The following is a 23562-nucleotide window of genomic DNA, read 5'->3' as shown; positions in this document are numbered from 1 at the left end:
ACATAACGGACTGAGGTTTCTCGGTATGCTCCTACTGTAGCCAGTTGAAATGCTTCCATTCCCCACCCTTGAGTGTAATAAGAGAATGCTTTTTGGGCTTTGAGGCTGCGAATGCAAACCTCTTCAGCTGTATCCTTAAAAACAACTATCAAATAACTCTTTGGTATGCTCCATTTTTTCTCTTCTACTCAGAATTTGTCCTTTTCTTATATCTTTTTATTTGGTTTGGCCTTCAGCCCAATATCTGTCTCCTCAGCTGGTACCAATTTGACTCGTAGATTCTCCAGAACAGTGTGTGCTTCGATAAGCCAGCTGGCCCCAGAAGTCGGATCTTGACAATTACTGACACAATCCATTGCTGCCTGTCTCATTCCAAATGCACAGGGTCTCCCACACCTGGCATATACATATTGTTGATACTTTTTTTTTTTTTTTTTTTTTCTGGAGGGCATTCTCTTCTGATGATGGGGAGAGAGAAACTCCCAAAAAATCTCAATCTGTGATGACCCAAAACATAAAACCCGGTTCTGGTTGCCAAACAAAATAAAAACAATAAATAAAATGTTGTGACAGAGACTGAATAAAAGTAAAGAAGTTCACATACCAGTTAAGTCTTATGTTTATCTCCCTGTGTCACCTTGTTGTTAGAAAGAACGAGGTCTCCTTTCTCCAAAAGTTTTTCCTATTCAATCAGCTCCATGCATGATATTCTCTTGCCTTAAATTTCTCTCAATTGTAATTTCCCCTGTAATGTTAGTATTTAGATATTCTTAAATGTTGCTCGTTAAATAAGAAAAAAAAAAACTTACTTGCTGCCATATCTCCAACTAAATCGTAGCATCTTTTCCTTCATAATCACAATTCAGCTGTTTAAAGAGTTGCCTATACTCATTCCACTGAATTATCTTCAAATCACCTCTCAGGCCTCAGGTTGGAATGCCTTCAGCTGCAAATAACAAAGAAGAAAAGTTGCTCAGACAATAAGTGTTTTTATTATCTCATCTAAACTAAGTCCATAGTTGAATGATTCTAGAATTGGTAAATCCAGTAGCTCAGTAACATCAGGGATCTGGTTCCACTTCTTTGTGATTCTCCTTGCTTTTGCCTAATGGTCAAAAGAAACTTTCTGCAGTTCCAAGCATCAGGTCCCTATAAATCAATGTTCAAACAGGAAAGAAGGGCATGAATTCTCTATAGGAATTTCTTTCTTTTTATCAAGAGAATCCTTCCCAGAAGGCCCCAGGACATTTACCATTACATTTAATTGATAAAAACTTGGTTATGTATTCCACCCTAATCCCATCACCAAAAGGAGAATAAGATAACTTCAATCTTTTCAGTAAAACTAAGTGCCTGATATTTTCACTTAAATGTCCCAAAAGACCTTCAAATTTAACATCTACGAAAATCAAACTCATTTTACACTTTGATCTCTCTCTCTGTATTCCCTATCTCAATGAATGACACCAACATATATTAATTTCCTGAGATAAAAATTTATACTTCATCACCAACATTCAATTAGACACAAAATTGTAGGTTGTGTTCTTAGTATTTCTTAGTTCATCTGCTTCTTTCCATCCTAACACCATTAATTTGGTTTAGGCAAGTATCAGGTCTTGGATTACTATAGCTTGCTAAACTGATCTGCTGCTTATCATTTTGCCCCTTCTTATAAGAACATTGTCCTCATCCGTTCAGGAATTCATTTAAAAAACAAAGTGGATCATGTCATATCCATCCATGTAAAGTCATTCAATAGATACTGGCAAACTTAAAGTTCAAACCTTAGGGTATCTGCAGTTCTTTTAATTTAGCCATTGTCAGGGTCTCCAGCTTCATCATTTTCCTAAGGTGGCTCCTATTACACTAAATTATTTGCAGTTCTTCAATGCCCCATACTCTCTCTCAACCATGGTCCTTCACAAATTGCAGCTTCTTTGTAGGGAATGACTTCCCAGATCCCAATCCCACCCATTAGACTTGGCCAACTCCTCCTTCAAGACTCAGCTCAGAAGATTTTCTAACATCTCCCAATTTTTTTCCCCAATCTAGTGTAGGTACCCATTCTCTGTGCCTTCTTTATCATAACACTTCACATTTTGCATTGTCATTATCTACTTTGTCATCATTTTTACTTATTGACTATAAGTTTCTTGAGGCAAGGGCTGTGGTATCCTCTGAACCAAGACAGTACTTAGAGCATAAAGAGTACTCAATAAAAGTTTTTAATACATTGTGTGACTATGCCAAGTTTTTTGATGCAAAATTGAAGTCTCTAGTCCAATAAAGAAAATTTTCCTATGTATAAGACATCTCACAAAAACAGAAAAATTAAGTTGTATTAAATTATACACTATATTGAAAATAATAAAATTGGTACTTTCAGGAAAGTCTGCAGTATGTATACAAAACTATACTATAATAAATCATACTGGAATTACTTCTACCACATTCCTAACTTTTCCATTCTAAAACTGAACTCAACCCACTAAATTTAATTAGGATTTTTAGTTTTACTTCAGTTTAATTTTTTGTTCTTTCACTTTTTGCTTCCACAGTTCATCCCACTCTTATTTGTCATGTACCCTCACCAAAAATTTGTAATTCTACTTAGTATAACTAGTAGGCCTGGGCCCAAGGCTGGGGACCATGATAAATAATTCAATAGATTGAAAAAAACATTACAAGAAGAGTCAGTATAAAAAACCCCTAGAAAGAAAAAGAGGTAACCCTCTACATCATGGTAAAATTCTCTAGAATAAAAAAGGGATTAGGGGAATCTTTTATATACAAATTTATTGAGGATTTTAAGTAGCATTTACATTGAAAAAATAATTACTTTGATTAGATTTATGCTTTAAATATGGCTCTTTTTTGATTGTTGCAAGAGAAAATAATTTTCATTAGTTAATTAACAAACATAAAATAGTTGTCTACGATGATCCAAGCAGTATGTTAAATATTGGTGGTACAAAGATAGTCTAGCTGGGAGAAAAATAAATATAAACATAAAATAAACACACACAAAGATAAATATTTACAATGTTATATAATAGTGTTATATAACAGTGGTACTGGCACTTAAATCATATGTTGCTACCAACGTATATATAGAAAATCTTAGCTTCATTCGTAATCCATTGTGGGTCTGTTATTTTTAAAGATGTATTTACCATCAGTACTCTTTCTTCAAATAATGAATTCTACAAGTTTACTATTCACTATATAAATTATTACAGTTTAAATTATCCTAAGCTTTCTTTTCTGGAACTCTGAACTACCTACACCAATAATATTTGTTGCAACATCAAGTCTCAATTATGTACCAAGCAAAGTGCTTAATCCTCCAACTTGTATGGTCTAATTTAATGCTTAAATTCATCCTGGGAGACAGTTACTGTCCCTTCCTATTTTACATATAAGAAACCAAGGCTCTGTGAGACTAAATTTAATAGTTAAAGCCGCTTCACATTGCAAATATCAGAAGCCCCGAATGAAAATTAATAAGACTAAAAACCTTCCCAGTTCATTTGTAGTCTCTGCCTTTATTGAGCAGCACAATGCTGTGTTCGCTCTGGAATTTACATCTTCTCTTTTCAGCTCAATGGGTAATTTGAAAGCCTGGGCTAGACAAAACTCTATATAATCTTGTCTTTTCTGCCACAACTCTCTGGACGCAATTGTCCCTTTGTGATACAGGAAGTATATCACGTGAGGTTCTTGATTATTACCTGCCACCTTGCCTCTGATTGTTAGTTTGGGTAGCATTTCCATCATGCAATGCCTCCCATTTCTAGTCCTTCAAACATCATAAATAGCAAGCCTTAAAAGCAAAATTGGCTTTTTGTAGAAAAATTATATTTTCTTTTTTCCCTGCTTCCAGATAGGTCAGGTTTAACTAAGCTTTTTGATTTCTTATAGGTCTTTTACTAAGAACAAAAGGTGACCAACATACTCTAGCATCCTAAATTTTTTTTACCCCCCCAAAAAAATCCTATATTCTTCAGACTTAATAGACTCATTGTTTAAATTCCACGATCTAATACATAATATTCTAAGTAGCTATCTTTCTACTCATCCAATTTCAAAATTTTAGAATATATTATTCTAACATTCCCACATTCGGATACCAAAATCTGAGTCAGTGAGAGTTATTTATTATAAACACTAAAGTTTAAGTACATGTATAAAAACTATCCCGAAACGGCTTAAGCCAAAAAGGAATTTATTGCATCATATAACTGAGAATTCTCGAAATAAGGCCTGTTTTTGGCAGAGGTGAACACAGGGTACTAACAATGTCATCAGGACTCTTTTACACCTTCTCTAATGGACTTCAATCTCAGGCTACAGATGGCAATGAGGTGGCTCCTGCAGAGCCTAGCCTGGACCTCTCTCAAGTAACTCACAGTGATGGAGCACCACTTCTGTTCTGGCAGTTCCAAAAGAAGCCTCGCTGCCTCTTACTTGGCTCTGATCATGTCTCATGCCCGGGCCTGAGCTAAGCATTGCGACCTGAAGCAGTGAGATCCACCAGTGAACTTTGGATACGTTCTCTCACTCCAACTCTTGAGTCAAGGATGAGGCCCCATCTAAACATGTGGAAAGAGAATGTAGGAGAGTTAAGAGACCAAAGTAAAGTTAGGGACTTTGACTGGAAAAGGGAGAAGGGGAGGTAGAAGTCCAATTAACGCCGGGCCACTACACTGAGACTGGAGAGCTAGCATGTGACTAGAACAGAGTTTGAGCCTGCTTAAGTTTTTCTTAGAAAAACCATTCTGTATCCCTAAATCCAGTATTAAGGGCTTCTATGACTAAATCGATTATCTAATTACCTATATCATTACTGTTTTATATATAATATTTTTTTCAGTTCATCTTCATGCTTGTCAATTTCAAGAACTAGGGCCTTCTTAAGTGTTACCATACCTTAATCTAAAAGGTAATGTCTAAAGAGAGTGCAAGTGAACGTCATGTTTCCACAATTCCAAAGTAATAAAATTATCAAAGTAGAAATATATCTCGATCTTGGCATAAAGTTCCAAAGAAGTTGGGCCAAAGAAGTGGTAATAAAAAGGGAGCAGTGAACTAGTGGTGATCATCTGAAAAGAGAGTGGAAGCAATATGACTCTTACACCACACAATGAGCACAGACATGAAAAGTGTCCAAATGTGCACTGATATATGTTCTGGAGAATTTAAGACCAAAGCCTACACTGAAATTTAGTGGGACTGCATTAAGGAGAATTTTTTTTCAAAGTACAAATTGAAACGAGGAAGAGCAAAGTAAAAGTTTGATGAGCTCTTAAATTCAACTGTTTCAGTGATTTGCAAAGGTAAGGCTGGTGGCATGTAAGAAGCTTGAGGATGGGGTACTGGTCATTGTTGTAATTTGAAAAGTATATGCAGTATAACTACTTTAATCAACACACCTAACAATTCTTTTTGGGGGAAAAAAAGCCTTTAATTGACATCATTTTTCTATTAGGATGAGAAAATATCTTGAAATTAAATTAAATCTGAAATGATTTTGGACACACTCACTGCTAATATGGAGAGTTTTAGAAAAGTTTGAAGCTCTAAAAATTGGTAAAGTGTTCTGAAATCTATTGAAGCTCTATCAAAATCTCCTTGGTTCATGGGGCTCAAGAATTAGCTAAATAAGCTACACTCTCACCCAGAGGGACATTCTCTAAATCCTTAAGCAGAAAAAACTAATATTTACATAAGCATGTACAGTTTCAAGGCATCTGTAAGATCCTCCAAATGGCAGATGATATCTTTTATTGTGTGGAAATTTTCTAGTTTAATCAAAGCATTTTGTATTTATATTCTTTTTTTTTTTTTTTTGAGACAGCATGAGCTCAAGTGTCGGTGGAGGGGCAAAGGGAGAGGGAGAATCTTAAGCAGGCTCCATGCTCAGCATGGAGCCAGACATGGAGCTCCAGCTGATGACCCTAAGATCATGACCTGAGCTGAAATCAAGAGTTGGTCGCTTAACTGACTAAGTCACTCAGGCACCTCTGCATTTATATTCTAAATATATTAGCTTTCTATGAAAGAAATGAAACTTTCTAAGATCCATTTTAAGATTGGCCTTATAATTTGCTCCTAGCATCTGAAAAACTTCATATATTTCTCTCTAATGTACTTAAATAATTTAAAATGACCTTTAGTAAACACCATTTTAATAATAAGCAACATTTTATAAAGACAATGATAAATTACTTTAAAAGGTGTTGGATTGTTCTCTAGCTTTGTATCCCCCCACCAGATGACCCCTCTAATACCTGACACAGAGCTGTACACATAATGAGTGCTAAGTTAATTTTTATGAGATATGATTTAGTGATTCAACACAGATGGGAAAACAATATATTATGTGCCTCCAGATTTTGCCTTTGTTGTTTGAAGTTGTAAGGTGGGCCACAGCATTTAGTATAGATAACATAGCTACATTGTATGGCTACATATAATGCAGTGATAAGTACAACAAAGTGATACATTAAGTGTAATTGATTCAACAAAAACCCACTGAGCTTCTGTCATGCAACAGACAGTATGCTAAGAACTGGAAATATACTAGTAAACAAAGCAAAAACTGTGCACTCAGATGTGATGGGCTAAGAGATGAGCAATCTGTTAATACAGTGTGTTAGATGTTACACTTTTAAAAATATTTGTCTAATTTCTTGTTAAATTTGGGTTTTTTAATAAGAAAAGAAGCCCAGTATAGATTTCTATTGTTTTCCTTAATGGCTCAATTTAGAATAGGTTTCCATTTGTTTGAAGTAGTAATCTTGAGGATAGAGTGTTTCCCCTAATCTAAAAGAAGTTCCCATATATTTATTACAATATTACCTGTATTGTGAAACAGTTACAAAAAATACATTGCATAATCATAATAATCACTCTTTCATTTAACTAATAGACATTAGTATTGTTGCATGCATTAAAGCTGCTTTTCTTGTACCTCTTTTCATACTGCTGTCGTTACTTTAGGAGACTTACATGACTTTTTGGAACCTGGGTAAAATTTAGATTTATATATTATAATTTCTTACACTTTTTTTTAAAGATTTTATTTATTCATTTGAGACAAAGAGAGAAAGCATGGAGAGAGGCAGAGGGAGAGGGAGAAGCAGGCTCCCCGCTGAGCCAGGAGCCCGAAGTGGGGCTTGATCCCAGGACTCTGGGATCATGACCTGAGCCGAAGTCAGACGCTTAACCATCTGAGCCACCCAGGCGCCCCTATAATTTCTTACACATTGTATTGGGAAATTGGCATAGAGCAGAATATTGTCTTATATTTTGCTACAGCTAATCCAGGAAATGTGAAGTGAATAGGATTGTAGTTTACTGAAAAAAGCCCTAGATCGGAAGTCAGAAATTCTGTGTTTAAGATTTACCAGACTGCTTTCTTTAGCCTTGCACAATCACTATATTGCAGTTTTACATGGACTCTTATGTTGCATTGCTTATTACATTTATACAGTATCTTTCTATCAAAAGAAACTAACCTTTTACAACATAAAATATAAATAATAGCAATGTTTTTAAATTACCAATAGGATTATGTCAAGGAATAGAAATGGAATAGGTCACATCTTGAAAGTTACTGTGCCACATTTTTTATTGGACACAGTCTGTTCCAGGAACATAAAAGGAAAAAAAAAAAAAAAGCCACACTTTTTTTCTGTGTGCTTCCCTCTAAGCTATATTGCTAATATTCTCTAGGAGGAGACAAGTCCAACATTGAGAAGTCGGTGTCTTAGAACCCACTGTTCTTCCCCAAATTTCTTTTTTCTCCTGGAAGTATTATGGATTGTGGGGGGAAAGTCTAACCATTTGGAACTTTCTACACATAGGTTGTTTATTCATTCATTCCACAAATATTTGTTGAGCATCTTCTATACGCTCACATTCTAGTCAGGGAATACAAAGATGAATAGGTCACAGTTCATGCCGTCAAGTATCTCACAGTCTAACAGAAAAAATAAAGTTTATAAAACTATTATTTTTGAGGTTTTTCTTTTGATTACTGTCTAGAATATGAGAATAGCACTGCTCTATGGGGCTGTCAGGACAGAAAGGCCAATCTATTAGAACTAGGGGCATGGAAATTCTATGAAGAGAACAGTAATACACACACACACACACCCTACAACACCCCTAAGCCTACACTCAATATGAACATAAATTCAGGAAACAAGAAATACACTGAGGAACAGAAGCTCGTGTTCATGAAACTTTTTATTTAAGGCGTCTGAATAGCTTGGAACTGTTCTATAAAATATGTGGCTTATGAAAAATAAAATATACAAGTATAATTAAACAGTGATGAACAAATATTTCTCTTTCTAATAAATTTTGAAAATGTATTAGAAAAATTTTGTATGGTGGCTTTAGAAATATTTAAAAAATGAAGTGGATCACTGAAATGCCTAAATAATTGAATCAAAAACTACTTTCCTTAACTCAGTTTTGCTGGTTTAGATCTCAGAATTCTGGTAACTTTAAAATCAGTGAATTATCCATATTTTTATTCTCAATTACCTTTGAATAAGGTTCCAATAGACAGCTCAGGTAGGTATTGGCTGGTGAATGCAGAAAATATTTTTGTCTGTGTATTTGTTTGGAGGGGGGAGAGGTTAGACACTTCTCAGAGAATCAGCAAATCAGCTGCTTGGTAATTTTACTCCTGAACTCTTGGAAAGGATTACTTTCTTACAACGGTTTCAGTAAAGATTCCAGCCAACAATACTCCTCAGTCAGGTATGCTGGACATTGCTGTGAATACTGGGAAATAAACCAAGAAGAATAAATTATAACCTTAAATTTTAAGCCAAGATACACACCACTGTAAAATACTGCTCTGTAATGTTTGGCTCATGTAAAGAAGGTGTACCCTTTCAATTCACTGGAAATATGGCTGAACCATATTTTTAGATCATTTTCTGATTAATTCCCATTTCTAGGTGAGGAATAATACAATTATAGTGGTTATCTTAGTACCTGATTTTTCATGTCCCTCTCCCAAACAGTTCTCTTTCACCTACTTTTGATATCTCACACCCAGGGTTCTTAACCTGAGTCCTCTCCTTCTGAACCCTTCAACTTCTGTGTTTCCCTCTTTAGCTTAGGAAAATGTAGTCTATTATCTTCAGTTGGGTTCCTTAGAATCACACCCTGAGAGGGTTCCATGGGAGTGTGTGCATGTGGGGGGTGGGGGACCTGCTAGAGGAATGAAAAGGGAAGGAGGCCTTGTAAAGGTCCAATACTAACAAGTCCTGTGGAAGGTACCTTTGACTCAATATTTCAAGGAAACTCTGGAAACAGCAGAGATCAGTCATACCTCAGAGCCGTCCTTACCAAAAGATGTGAGAATTAAGCCCTACTACTTGTCGGTCCTTTGAAGGGCTGCCCCAAGGGGGCAATAATTCCCAGGCATTTCTGGTTCTCAGGCAGCATAGGCTGAGTTGGTTCAAACAGCCTGAGGATAGTCCTCCAAAAAAGATAAGTGGGAGGTAAGCCCACTGGAAGCCTGTGCACAGAAAAGTAGCAAAGGGATCTAAGGGGACATGGGTGGAGTATTGACAGTGTCTGCGTCCTACAAGTAATCACTGTCAAGTATTTTAAAGTATACTTTAGACTATCAGAAAATCAGGGTCTATTCCAGCATCTGTCACTAATTAACTAAGGATTATTTGGTACTGATTTTATATTCTCAGTTGTGTTAGAACTCTTCTGATTTAAGACAATGAAACAGAAAGCCAACATAAACCAGATTCGTCAAATAAAGGGTAATTTGTCAGTTCGTATAGTTACAAACATTGTATTAGCTAAAGACAGAGCTTTGTCTTATGAACCAGAGGAATTAGAGGATATTAATCAATACTACTTTTCTCTCTCATCTCTACCTTTCTTTGTATGCCAGATTCACCTTCTTCCATGTAGTAGGCAGCATTGCCTGTCAACTCTTGACTTCACCCCTCACAATTTCACCCTTCTTTTCTCATGGTTCTCATTTTAAATTGCAGGGAAGGAAAGACTCTAATTGGCCAGGTTTGATCAAAGAATTTACTGGCTCTAGAATTACTGTGGCCGGAGAATGAGTTATTATATTTGTCTAGCATAGAACATGCAACCATCTTAGAGAGATCCTTGTGGCCAGCAAGATGAGATTATGTAAGATTATGGCAGCTCTGATTTGGAAAATATGTAAGAGAGGGCAAAGAATAATTCCCCAAAAGAAAATAGTCAGGTCCCAGAAAACATAAGATAAGCTGAGCAAAGCAAAAATACATTTCAATATCACATGAGCATCAGTTTCCTCATTGATAACATGAAGTTTAAAATATTTGTTACGTTTATGTCACAAAATTATTCTAAGTATTAAACATGATTTATCAGCAGAAGTGCTTTATAAGTTATAAAGTCTCATTAGTGAGCATTATGTGACACTCACATAGAATGTTGAAACTTCTTTTATACCTGTTCATCTAAAATATGTTTTTATATTCCTGGTAAGTACAAAGAGGTGAAGTAAGAATCAAGCAAGACCCTAGAGTTTCCCATCCTAGATTTTGTAAGTAAAATCCAGGTTTAATCTTCCTAAAAAATTGAGAAGCATAAGTCTTGGTAGCCACCGGACTTCTTTTGAAGACAGGAACAGGAGAACTATTTACAGTGGGAAAAGGAAGAAGCAGCTAGGCTCCTCACCATTATTTTTACAAAAGGTATTAGGCATATTATTCTAAGAGTAGAAAAATCATCAGGATATCAACTCACAAGCTGGCATATTGCCTTTCTTGAAACAACAGTAACAACAACCTCCAGGAAGCCAAATAAACAATTCTTTTCTTCGGGGGAAAAAAAAAAAGGAAGGAAGGAAGGAAGGAAGGAAGGGAGGAAGGAAGGAAGGAAGGAAGGATGGGAGGGACGGAGGATGGGAGGGAGAGAGGAAAGGGTAGGAGGGAGGGAGGAAGGAAAGAAAGGAGAGAGGAAAAAAGAAGACAGAAAATAAATGTTTTGGATTCTTTCTATACTTCTCCTAATTACTCAGGCTAAAACTTCTCCCACATACAATTTTGTTCAACCACACTCGTGGGCTTTACTGAAGATTTCCTCTGACCTGGCTATATTGGTTGTTATTCAATGTTGAGAGAAAGGTGATAACACAGTCCTAACCATTAAACTGGGAGGTAAAATATAAATTTCTCCCTTTCAATATGTCTTCCTTTTTATTTCCAAGCTCTACTCCCTTTACTCCAGACTTTACCACATCATGCTTATATTATAGCAGTAACACTGAATGGGTCTTTCTGCCTCCAGTGTTTCATTCAGCTAACTCCCAGTCAGACTAATTTTTTTAAAATAATTTCTGTACCATATCATTTTTTCTTTTTTTTTTTTTTTAAGATTTTATTTATTTATTCATGAGAGACAGAGAGAGAGAGAGAGGCAGAGGGAGAAGCAGGCTCCCAAGGAGCAGGGAGCCCGATGCGGGACTCGATCCCAGGACGCTGGGATCATGACGTGAGCCAAAGGCAGACGCTTAAACATCTGAGCCACCCAGGCACCCCCCATATCATTTTTTCTTAAGAAAAAAATATACTGTGTCTCTAAAATTGCAATAGGATAATGTTCATTTACTGATTAAATTTTAGAGCTGTGCAGAAACTTAGAGAGTTTGCACTGAATTCAAATCAATTTTGGATAACTTTTTTTTTAAAGATTTATTTATTTTAGAGAGAGAGAGAGCCGTGAGTGGGGTGAGGGGCAGAGGGAGAGAAGCAAACTCCCCGCTGAGCATGGAGCTGAGGTGGGGCTCAAGATGGGGCTTAAGGTGGGGCTCCAGTGGGTCTCCAGTGGGGCTCTGATCTCATGACCCTGAGATCATGATCTGAGCCAAAATCAAGAGTCAGTCCCCTAACCAACTGTGCCACCCAGGCACCCCAATTTTGGATAACTTTTGCTCACAAATAAGGCTAACAACTAATAAGCAAAAAATAGTTAAGACAAAATTCCTGGATGCTAGATAAATATTGTAGGAAGATCAGTGCTCTTTATGTTACACCCACTGAGGAACAAAATAAAAATTTTGAGCAATCATAGAAACCTAAGTGAGAAACAAAATGAAATAAAATTTGATGTATATGAGTAAAATATTGGGAAACTGAAGGCTGGAAGATCAATTAGGAGGCTAGAGCAACTATCTAGGCAAAAATTAATAATAGCCCAAATTTGAATGGTGGCAGTGAAAACGGAAAGAAAAGTGCAGGTGCAAAAGACATTATGAAAGATAAATTCACAGAACTTGATGACTTAGCCAAGGAAGTGGGATATGGAAAAACTATTCTGAGGTTTTGGGTCTGCGAGAATAGTGATACATAATACATCAGAAAACCGAAAAGAGGAGTAAATTTGTTGAAGTGTCTTAAGAAGGAATTTTGTGTTCCATTTTCAACACATAAATATTCTTCAACTGGACATCTGTTGTTCTGCCCATTCACCATTCACTATGTACCTGTTAACTGCATATACATTTTTCTATGACAAACCAGTGCTCCTTTATCCTCAGTTGATGCCTCCTCCAGCTACAGAATGAGCCATCAGTCTTCCAGTGAAAGCAATGATTTTTCCTAGATCCAGTGATTAATTCAGGGGCACACATGACCCAGTTGGAGGCAATTTTACAAAATGAGATTTTGCTATAACAGTTGGGAAAGAAACAAATGCTTTTTCCACTGGCTTCCCAGCAGTTAGCATGGTATAATTGGTGAAAATGAAGGCAAGCCAGCAAAAGGCAATGCCAAAAATGGAGAGAGCCTGGTTCCTTATGACATCCTTTGAACCTTTTTTTGTTTTTAAGATTTTATTTATTTATTTGAGAGAGAGAGAGAGCTCACAAGCAGGGGAGGGGCAGAGGGAGAGGGAGAATCCCATAGTGCAGAACCCAATGCAGGGCTGGATCCCACGACCCTGAGATCATGACCTGAGCTGAAACTGAGTTCGAGGCTTAACCAACTGAGCCTCCCAGGCGACCCTTGTTTGAACCTTTAATTCAAGTCTCTTACACGTTCAGTATATGAGACAACAAATTCTTTTTGGCCTTAAACAAATTAGGCAGAGACTCTTGTCCTACAATAAGAAAGCATGACAATTGCTCTATAAAAGCTGTATGCAAAAATGGAACTCCTTATCTTAAAAACAAATTGAGAAAAGAAGAGGAGGGAGGAAAGAAAATAAGAGCTTCCTGGAAAACTAAATCTTATCTTTTATGGGGAGCAAAGATACATATTTGCCCATTTTTAAAGGTGAATACCTGTAGAAATTTTTCTCAATCTTTTCTCATCTAAGTACATGTCATAGTTCTGTGGACATGTGCATTTGCTAAACTATGTCATTACATTTATTTTATATTGCAATCTCCCTCAAATCCATAAGTAAGTCCTTCTTTGACATGTGTTCTTTCATAAGCCCACAAATTACTACTGGAGGGGTAATAGTATATTCCCTCTTTGGAGTTTTGGTATTTCCAAAGAGTGCCATGTCTTCATTTGTACCCTGCCTTTTCCATTAGAATTCCAGAGAATGAAACCCCAGAATCAAGAGTAAGAAGATGAATGCTTGAGTAACTGGCATCATCAGCACATGTGGTACGCTTCATTTGATACTTTCTTTAAAAAGTAAAACCAAAGTCTACATTTTTTACTAAAATAACTAGTTCTTGTCTTTCCAGGAGCTGATCTGTTTTTTTTATTGTAATAGACCACTGTTTTTCTTTTAATAAATTATTTTTCTTACTTAAGGAAATAATTTGCTTGCAAAATATATTACCATAATTAAATTAATTTAACATTTAGTTATAATTAAACATTATATTAAACATTTATATATCATATTAAATATATTTATAATGAAAGATTTTAATTATAGGGGCACCTGGGTGGCTCAGTTGGTTAAGCATCTGCCTTCAGCTCAGGTCATGATCTCAGGGTCCTGGGATGGAGCCCCATGTCGGGATCCCTGCACAGTGGAGGGCCTGCTTGTTTTCTACCCCTCCCCCTACCTCTACCCCTCCCCCTGCTTGTTTTCTTTCTCTCTATCTCTCTGATAAATAAATAAATAAATAAATCTAAAAAAAGATTTTAATTATAAATATGTAATTAAATAAATATAATTATATACATCCTAGAATGAATTAATAAAGAAAAATATGTATAAGAATTTTTTGCACATATATATTATATAGTCTGTTGTTAATATATATTTTATGCTAAAACAGATTTTCTTGTTTATAGAACTATATTTTGCAAATAAACTGTTCAATTACTTTTCAATATAAAGATCTTTCTTTTCTTGTCTTTAATGCAAAATAGTACTCAATATTTAAATCAATCAATCAGGAAAAAGTATTTATTGAGTTTCAATTTTTCAGCATTACAAGATATTTAGAATAAATATATCATAAAGCCCCTTTATTACCAAATTCAAAATGTAGTTAGTAATAGAAAATAAATGTTAGAATTAAGAAGGCAACATTAAGCTGCAGAGAAAACATTGGCACATACATAAGCTAAAACAGCCAAAATACAGACCAGCAACTTTTTAACCCTTTCTACAGACATCTCAACATGTGCACAACAGAATTTCTGATCTTTCCTTTAATGCCCATTCCCAACAAAAGCTGCCTAAAGTCACCTTTGCCATGTTGACTCCTTATCATTCTATTTGTTCAGATCAAAATTCTTCATGCCGTCTTTAAATCCACTCTTTCTGTCATATCCACAACTAATCTGAAAGGAAATCCTATTGGATTCACCTGCAGATTATCACTTTTTTTTTCAGATTATCACTTCTTGCCACTCTTTTGCTCCCACCATGGTCTGAGCCACCACATCTCTCATATGTGTTACTGTTATTGAAGTCACCTTCTAACTGATCATTCTGCTTCTGCCCTTGTTCCCTTATGATCTGTTCTCAATGCAGTAGCCAGAGGTATCCTTTTAAAACTCATCAGATAATTTCATTTCTCTGCACAGTAAAAATCAAAGTCTTCATGAAGGATCACAACGTTTTATAGGACCTGTTATTGTCATGACCACATCCACTCTTTACTCTTCCCCTGACCAAGGAGGCCTCTTTGCTGTTGCTCAAACATATCAGGTAACAACCCACCTTAGGAAATTTGTGCAAAGCTTCTATTTATTGGAAAGTTCCCCATTCCCTTCATCTTCTTCAAGTTTTTTTTTGTTTTGCTTTGTTTTCAGTTGTGATCTATTTAGTAAGCTGTACTCTGATCATCCACTTAAAATTGCACCTCCAGAAATTTTCAATCCACCTTCACTACACTTTATTTTTCCATAGTACTATCATCTTCTTTCAAAATATTAAATAGTCTACCTATTTATTTTGTTTATTGACTGTCTTTTCTGGCTCTCACATAAGCTCCAGAAGTGGAAGAGTCCTTGCCTGTTTTGTTCACTGACTTATTCCAAGAACTTAGAACAGATGCCCAATAAATATTTTTTGAATGAGTTGAATCAATGTTGCATCATGCTTGTAGAGGCTAAAGCATAGATTTGGAATCAAATTATACTACTTCTCATTTAACATTTTTTAACATTTTTTTCCTGAAAGAATTTATTTTTTAACATTTTATAAAGTCTTAGTCATTACACTAACAGCATATGGTAGATAATGTTATCCCACTTACACATGAGGAAACTAAGTAACTAAACTAAAACAAGATCACATAACTAATAAGTGATAAACCTAGAATTTGAACTCAATGTTATTTGAGGCGAGAATTGGGCATACTTAACACTCTGTCATGCTACCTTTACTGAGTATCTCTGGGCAAGCCATTTACATGCTATGAGCTTCTTTTCTTTCATCAGTTAATAGGGACACCAATGCTCCCCATATTTGTAATATTTTCCTGGCAAATAATAGGCAGTCATTAAATGACAATAACCTTTTAGTCCTTCCCATACTTATAGTAAGAGATATCTCAAGCAAGCTCAATCCTTATAGGATGTATCTCTGTCTTTAAAAGACACACTGGAATAAGGTCAGGGCTCAATGTAAAGGATCAAGAAACTTGCTTATTCAATTTTAATTTAGAACTTAGGCTAGAAAGTCAAAGTTCTTCCTCAAAGAGCAGAACTAAGCTCTAGTGAATAATAAATCGGCTGTATTCCAGAATGTTCTTTATGCATATTTCTTTAACCAGGCAGCCAAGATCGCAGGGACCTTGGGACAGATTTAGTGACTTAGAGAACTCTCTCACAGACCCTGATGGAGAGCCAGGAGCCCCAAGTCCCCATTCCACTTGAGCACTTACCCACCAGGTACTCCTGAGTACATCATCTATCTGTGCATTAGGCTATAAATGAAACTCATAGAGCTAATGCTCACATAGTGCTGACTCCGTGCCAGACATTCTCCTTGTATCTCAGCTCCTTTGATCCTCCAGACAGCTCTCCAACAAGGAAAAAAAGACATCACTGAGGGTTGGGGTCACCAGAAATGATGACAAGAAAGAGCTGATTTCTGAAGGACAGAAATTTTCCATAAGCAGAGAGGCAAGATTATATTTCCAGAGGAATGACAGCATTGATGCTGTGAGTTAATAAACATGCACCAAGTATTGGTTAGCAGACACCTGCTAATGCTATGTGCATTCCAAATATATATATGAAACATGATTCTTAATGGAAAAAAGTTTACAGATTTTACAGCCTAGATGGAAAGAAAGACAAGGAGACACGTAATCATTGTGTAGGGCCAACTGTGCCAAATATTATAAAAGAAACTCAACAAAATGCTTGGAAGCAAAAAGACAGGAAATATCCATTTTTTTAGTGAACATGAGAGAACATTTTATAAAATAAATGATATATGAATATGAGAGGCAATGAGGGTTTTGATTAATAAGGATAGATGTAAGGGCATTCCAAGCAGAGAAACAATCTTAGTATGAACATGGTTGTGTAATAAATGGTGTACGGGAGAAAGTCCTCCTTGCAGTTCAGGCAATTAATCCTACTTTACAATTGCCGTGTGGGGGGGGGGAGAGAGCGGTGGGGGGAGAGAGAAAGAGAAATACAGACTTAGTAGTCATTGTACACATGAAATTATCACTGAGGAGAACCCAAGAACCAAGAGCTTGCTGAGATATTCTCTCTCTTCTCTCTCTAAATTGCCACATCATAAGTACTTCAGTTTTCAAGGAAACACAGCTAGACTCATTGATCCCACAGTAAAGCAAATTTATTCCTAAAGGACCAAAATAAATACAACGGCTTTAATCAGTTCTAAGAAAACATACTCAGCATACCCCTCCTCCCCCTTCCTCAAGCGCGTTTGAGGCAGTGCAAGGTCTAAGTTTGAGCGGATGGATTTCAGTGCAAGTAATTACAAGCTGCAGCACAATTTCCTTAAAACGACACACATACTAGACAAATACTTATTTGTGGTTATAGAGTGGGTAAAGTTACTATAAAAATAGTAGCACACCTTATAATAGTGCTGTATGCCATAATTTACCTTTGCTATATCTGAAGTGTCATATCTTGTTCCAGACTTAATATTTAGTAACTAACAATTTAATGTACAAATCTCCAGCCCAAGAAGCAGAATAATTAGAAGAGGCAAGCCACCCTTCTTACATGGAAAACATATAGGGGACCATGTAAAATGCCTGAGGATTATACAGAAGAGAGAAGTGATTTTTAGTTATGAAAAATGTGAGGCAATTTTCAAATAACTCATCAAATATGTAGTAAACTCAATGCAGATATGTAGAAAGTATATGAAAGTAAATGCCATGAGCACTCTTAATTTGATGTATATATATCTTCTAGAAATAGGATTAAAACCTAATTACTGTGAAAAATGCACTCAAATCTATCGTAAGTTTCATCCACCAAAGGTCAATGTGATAACAGAATATGGTCAGTCTTTCTGACTTAGGCTTTGGAGAAAAATGAACATTGAGGCAGTTGCTCTTCTTTTTTTTTTTTTTTTCTTTTTCACCATCCAAAATAAGTCTCTCATTGAATAGCAAACAAAACTAATAACAAAACAAAAATATCAACAACAAACACATTTCCTATGCTATAGAAAGTTTGGAGTTGTTGGGGTTGATTAAATGATGGGTGATTCAACAAGAATCACCCAAGGATTTGGCTCTAGTTTGTAATTTATTAGGAATATTCCATTTCATTTGAATAGTTTATTTGAACTTTCTGAACACCAGGTTTACCACACAGCAAAGGGTAAGAGGCTAGAATTCAGCTCACTCCAAAATGTCAGAGCTCATAAGACTCTGAGGGCACAAGCTATTTCTGGCCTTTATATGAGATCTATCAGTTAGAGGTGATATTTTGTGGACTTTTTTCAAGACCCATAAGTGTGTTGGGTACTCAAAAATGAGATTCATAGCTTAGATAATAGAAATCAAGTACAGACACTTTTGCCAATATTCCCTTGTTTTCCATTGTTTTGCCTTTTATCATTGTGGTCAAGAACTGCAAAAGGGAATGCAAAAACAGCTCCTATCATAGGGCCTTGCACACTGAATTCAGGAGGGAGGGAAGGAAAGAAGGAATGAGGAAAGAAGAAAGAGAGAGGCAAAAGAAAAATTTCTACCAAGCCAGAGAAATATTTAGTGTGGTCACACATAGGCATAAATTTGAGGCATCCCACCAAGAACTACAAAATAAAGGAAATAAGATTGCCCTATGAAAATTAAATGTTAACATCATCTTGTAATCCCTAAGAACAGGGATAACCAAATTCACTTAACAAACAAAATGGTTCACTCATATAAAGTCTATTAACATTTCTAAAGTTTTAATAACGTATTTGAAGAAAGATCTAATTAATCAGAAGAGCATTTACAGTCAAAAATCAATAAAAGGGAGAGTTTGGAAAGCAAACTGAATAAGGATTGTCTGGAGAGTTTTCCCATGGACTTTGATCATATTCAACTGAGGAAATGGATGCATAAGACTATCTTCGTCCAACACCCTTTAACGAAAGAATGAACTAACTAAACAATCCTTTTGTTTTGTTTAACCTAATGACATTACATAAACTTCTGATTAAAACGTACAGCCCCTATGTAGGCTGCCCATAAGATAAAATGTAAAAGTGCCACTGAAGCAACACAAGGAGAGAAACTTTAAAAGAAGGATACTAAGAAAGTTTAATGAATTGAAGATATTATAGATGGGAAAAAAAAAATGTTTAAAAATGTCTCCTTTTGGGCCATCAGTAACCTGAACACAAACCATTTCAAGGAGGTAGTAGAGCTAAAAACCTGACATCCATGAACTGTGGAAGGAGAGTTCAGGAGACAAGTGCCAGCAAAGGTAGACAAATTTTCAGTGAGCATTACTGTGAAGGAAGGACAAGAGTAGTATCTAGATGTGGGAAGGCAAGGAATCAGGGTGGCAATTAGCCAACTTCCAAATCTGAATAGAAAAATGATTTGGTAACAATACAAACAAGACTTAAGGCATGGAGGTGATTAGTCGATAAAATTTAAGCGTAATATCATCCCTTGTCTCTGTGAATTAGATCATCTGTTATAATTAAGAGAGGTTTTCACTTAAACAGGAATATAATTGCTCTTCCTCACAAAAACCTACTAAGATTCTTTTATAGGAATAAAGGTTGTTTTTAATGGGAAGGCAGATAGAATGAAAAAGCAAAGACAACAGCAGTAAAGTGATCAAGGAAATGGAACTTTATCATAGAAGGATATATAAGATTGTCAGAATAATGATGAAGGGACTTCTAACACATTAGTGCAGAGTTTTTAGAAATCAATCAATCCTGGTATAAAAGAAAGGCTAGGGTATCCAGGAGCACTGACATTGTAGATTAAAGACAAAGAGGTGATAGATAGCAAGAAAGAATACAGGTAGATAGAAAGATATGAAGATAGATGCAGTGATAGATTATTTGATGTGGTTAACCATTTGGTGATGTTTTGTAATTCTTTCAGATTTGGAAGAAAATTACTAGCTAGTAAATTGAAACTTAAGCAAATGCTTAAGTATTTACAAATTCTAAAAAAATAAAAGTTATTCAAGAACAGAAATGTCACCATGGATCACTATGTGGTTCAGCTTAAATAATATTTGCATATTCATAGGCATGTAAACACTGAGCACTTATTTAAACAAAACTTTTAATAAATTATACTGAGAGTATAGTAGAGAGGAAGTGTGTGCATGTGTGTGGGTATGAGTGAGAGAGGGAGGGAAAAAGAAAAGGAAAAAGAGAGAGGGTAAGGGAGAGTGAATGTGTTTTGGACAGATTATCAGCATGTGTTGGCGAGTTAAATACTCAACTTCACAATGGGAAAACTGTAGAGTTTAAAAAACTTTTAAATTAAGAAATGGCACTAAAGTATATTTATTTAAAATTAAGAGGTCTAGTCTCAAAAACTAGAAGTTAAAAATTGTTTTTGTAGAGTGGGACTTGGGGTTAGGCAGTGGACAGAACAGAACTACTCTTATCATTATAAGCCTTTCGCTACAATTTGACTTATTAAACCATGTTAAGTATATAACTTTGATTAAAATAAAAATTTAATTTAAAAGAGTGAAGGAATAATTTCAAAGCTTTCAGGTAGCAGAGTTAGAGTTCTAAAGAGTTTTTTTTTTAAAGATTTTATTTATTTGAGAGAGAGAATGAGAGAGAGAGAGCATGAGGGGGGAGAGGGTCAGAGGGAGGAGCAGACTCCCTGCTGAGCAGGGAGCCCAATGCGGGATTCGATTCCGGGACTCCAGGATCATGACCTGAGCCGAAGGCAATTGCTTAACCAACTGAGCCACTCAGGTGCCCGAGTTCTAAAGAGTTTTAAAGCATGAGAAGGAAAATGAAAATACCTATAAAATTGAGAACAAATGTCTTACCCTTGTGTTAGACTTTAAAAACAATCTTAACCTATATTTCCATCAGTATTTACCACAGGCTTAAAAAGTGTACCTTAATATCTAAGCACATTAGATTGTTTGCTATACCCAAAGATGCCTTCCATCACTAACGTAAAATCACTCCTTCTCTATCTCGATCTGTCAAAATTCTAGCAGTCCTTCAAATATTGTCTCAGTGCTATTTCCTTTTTCCCTCCATCCTCAACTGTATGGAATATTTTCCTCTGTGATCCCCACTGAACTGTTACTGAATTTACATTGTCTCATCTCCTATATTTTTTTGTATATTTTTCTCATTCTAAGCTGCTTAAATTTTTAGGCTGTGTTACTTATTTTGCATCCCTTGGATTAACTAACAAGACATTTAAAGATATATTAGTCACCTCATGGCTGTGTAGAATTAAATTGAAATCTGACAGGTAATTCTCTTTGTTTTTAAGAGGAATATTATTACATTGCTTTTATTTTTATTATTATCTTTGGTTTAAATTATTATTACTTATACTACTACTACATGTAACTTGGTTAAGAAAGATGAAATAAAATTGAGGATTTAAGTGTTTTCATTTGGATATTTTTATCTGAAAATTATTTTCATCAGATCTATGGAGGAAAATACTCTTGTTTTCTTTTAAAACTGAATGTGTAAGCACAAAATAGCCATAGAGATGGGGTATAATAAACCATGAATTTATCACATCACTAGTTATAGATTCATTTTTTATTAGAATGTCTTTGGAAAACAGTAAAAAGCAGTCTTTAATCATTGTCAAAATTGAAGAATGTTTATAGAAATAATAAAAGTCATTTCAAGTAAATAATTGATGATTTATGTTAATCAGTAATGACAATAATTTCTCTTTATTAAATTATTAGATACACTTAATTCTATTTTTAAAAATGACAATTATTAGTCATTTAGAATATTCCAGGTACAGTTGATGGTTTTTATACTATTTATCTTATATAATTCTCAGAGAAATAGCAGCAGATACATTATAGTAGTAATACACATAGCACTTTCTATATGCTAAACCTTCGTCTAAGAGTTTTTTACACACACTAAGGCATTAAGCTTCACAACTCCACGAAGTAGGTACTATTATTATTACTTTCATTTTATAGCTTAGGTAACTATAGCACAGACAGTTTAAGTAACTTCCCTATGGTCACACATGTAAAAAGTGTAATACCAGAATTGGAATCCAAGATCCAGAATCCAAGTTCTAACTGTTATATATATATATATATATATATATATATATATATTTTTTTTTTTTGACAGAGAGAGACGGAGAGAGAGAGGGAGCAAGTGAGCACAAGCAGGGGGAGCAGCAGAGGGAGAGGGAGAAACAGGCTCCCCCCCAGCAGGGAGCCTGATGCCGGGCTCAATCCAGGACCCTGAGATCATGACCTGAGCTGAAGGCAGACGCTTAATCAAATGAGCCACCCCGGTGCCCCTCTGTTATATTAAATAGACATCCTTATTACTATTACTACCCTCATTCTTTGGATGAGCAACCTGAGGCTTAGAGATGGTCTGTATATGGTAGAACCAGAATTTGAATTCATCTGTTCTATTTAATAAGCTTTATGCCACAGACCTAACATTAAAAGAAAACATTATTGGGGTGCCTGGCTGGCTCAGTCGATGGAGCATGTGATTCTTGATCTTGGGGTTGTGAGTTCAAGCCCCATGTTGGGTGTAGAGATTACTTAAAAAAATAAATCTTAAAAAAATTTTAAAAAAGAAAACCTTACTATTTAAAATATTGAATTAAGAAAGCAAAACAAAAGGTCATATTCTATTTCTAAATTCTATAGTTATATTTTAAAATAATTTATATGATTCACCCCATATCCACACATTTCTATATCCATCATCAGAAAATTTGAGAAACTTAAATCCATTGCACATTTTGTAAGTCTTTTATGAATATGAGGGGCAACATGTTCTCAAACACTGACTTGCTTATTCTTCAACTAATATTTTTGTATTTGAATGAAGTATACTTTTATAAAAGTACTCATAATTGCCTTTTAAAGTACTCTGTGTTTTTTTAACTGAGTTTTATTTACTATTCTGTTCTGTGCTACATGTTTTGCTGCCCAAGTAGGCAGTTGCCTTTGCAACTTCAATGGATTCTTTCTGATGTCCCAAAATAAATCAAATTATACAGCAAGCAGGGATATCAATGAAGTCTATGTAAATAAAGATATATAAAAAAATTAAATATAACCTGTCATTTTCCTTGTGACTATTGAAAGTAAAACCATTCATGTTGTTCCAAATAAAACCCCTGAGGGTCACAATTTTTTCTAAGAGAGTGGCAACTAAGAATGAACACTTTTTAACAGGGAGAGAAAAGATCTTTTGAAGACCTGGTCAGGCCTATACCCCATGATTCCTCTTCGCTTTACCATATCCTAGACCTGCTCAGAAAGATTACAGGACATTCCTTCATCAAGCTATACACCACTGAGAGTAACTTCAAAGTGAATTGTCACAACAGTGTGCAGTAGTCTGTAAATACATAAAGCATACTATGGAAGCTGCTCAGTGTGTGGCTTAAAAAAAGTTTTCAAACAGAGCAGGTCA

General features: G+C 35.4%; 1 long non-coding RNA gene across 1 annotated transcript in view; it reads right to left on the bottom strand.

Moving 5' to 3' along the window:
• The window catches only part of LOC118019073, a 225906-nt gene that overhangs the window by 19486 nt on the left and 182858 nt on the right, over window positions 1-23562 (bottom strand). Inside the window, exon 3 of the long non-coding RNA XR_004681552.1 lies at window positions 810-946. This is a non-coding gene — a long non-coding RNA (uncharacterized LOC118019073). The remainder of the gene's footprint in view (window positions 1-809; window positions 947-23562) is intronic.

The sequence above is a fragment of the Mirounga leonina genome, unplaced genomic scaffold (assembly GCF_011800145.1).
Source record: "Mirounga leonina isolate KUSES-001 unplaced genomic scaffold, KU_Mleo_1.0 Mir_173, whole genome shotgun sequence".
In the NCBI taxonomy this organism is placed as follows: domain Eukaryota; kingdom Metazoa; phylum Chordata; class Mammalia; order Carnivora; family Phocidae; genus Mirounga; species Mirounga leonina.
The sequence above is the reverse complement of the archived record's forward strand: the minus strand, read 5'-3'. Positions and strand labels throughout refer to the sequence as shown.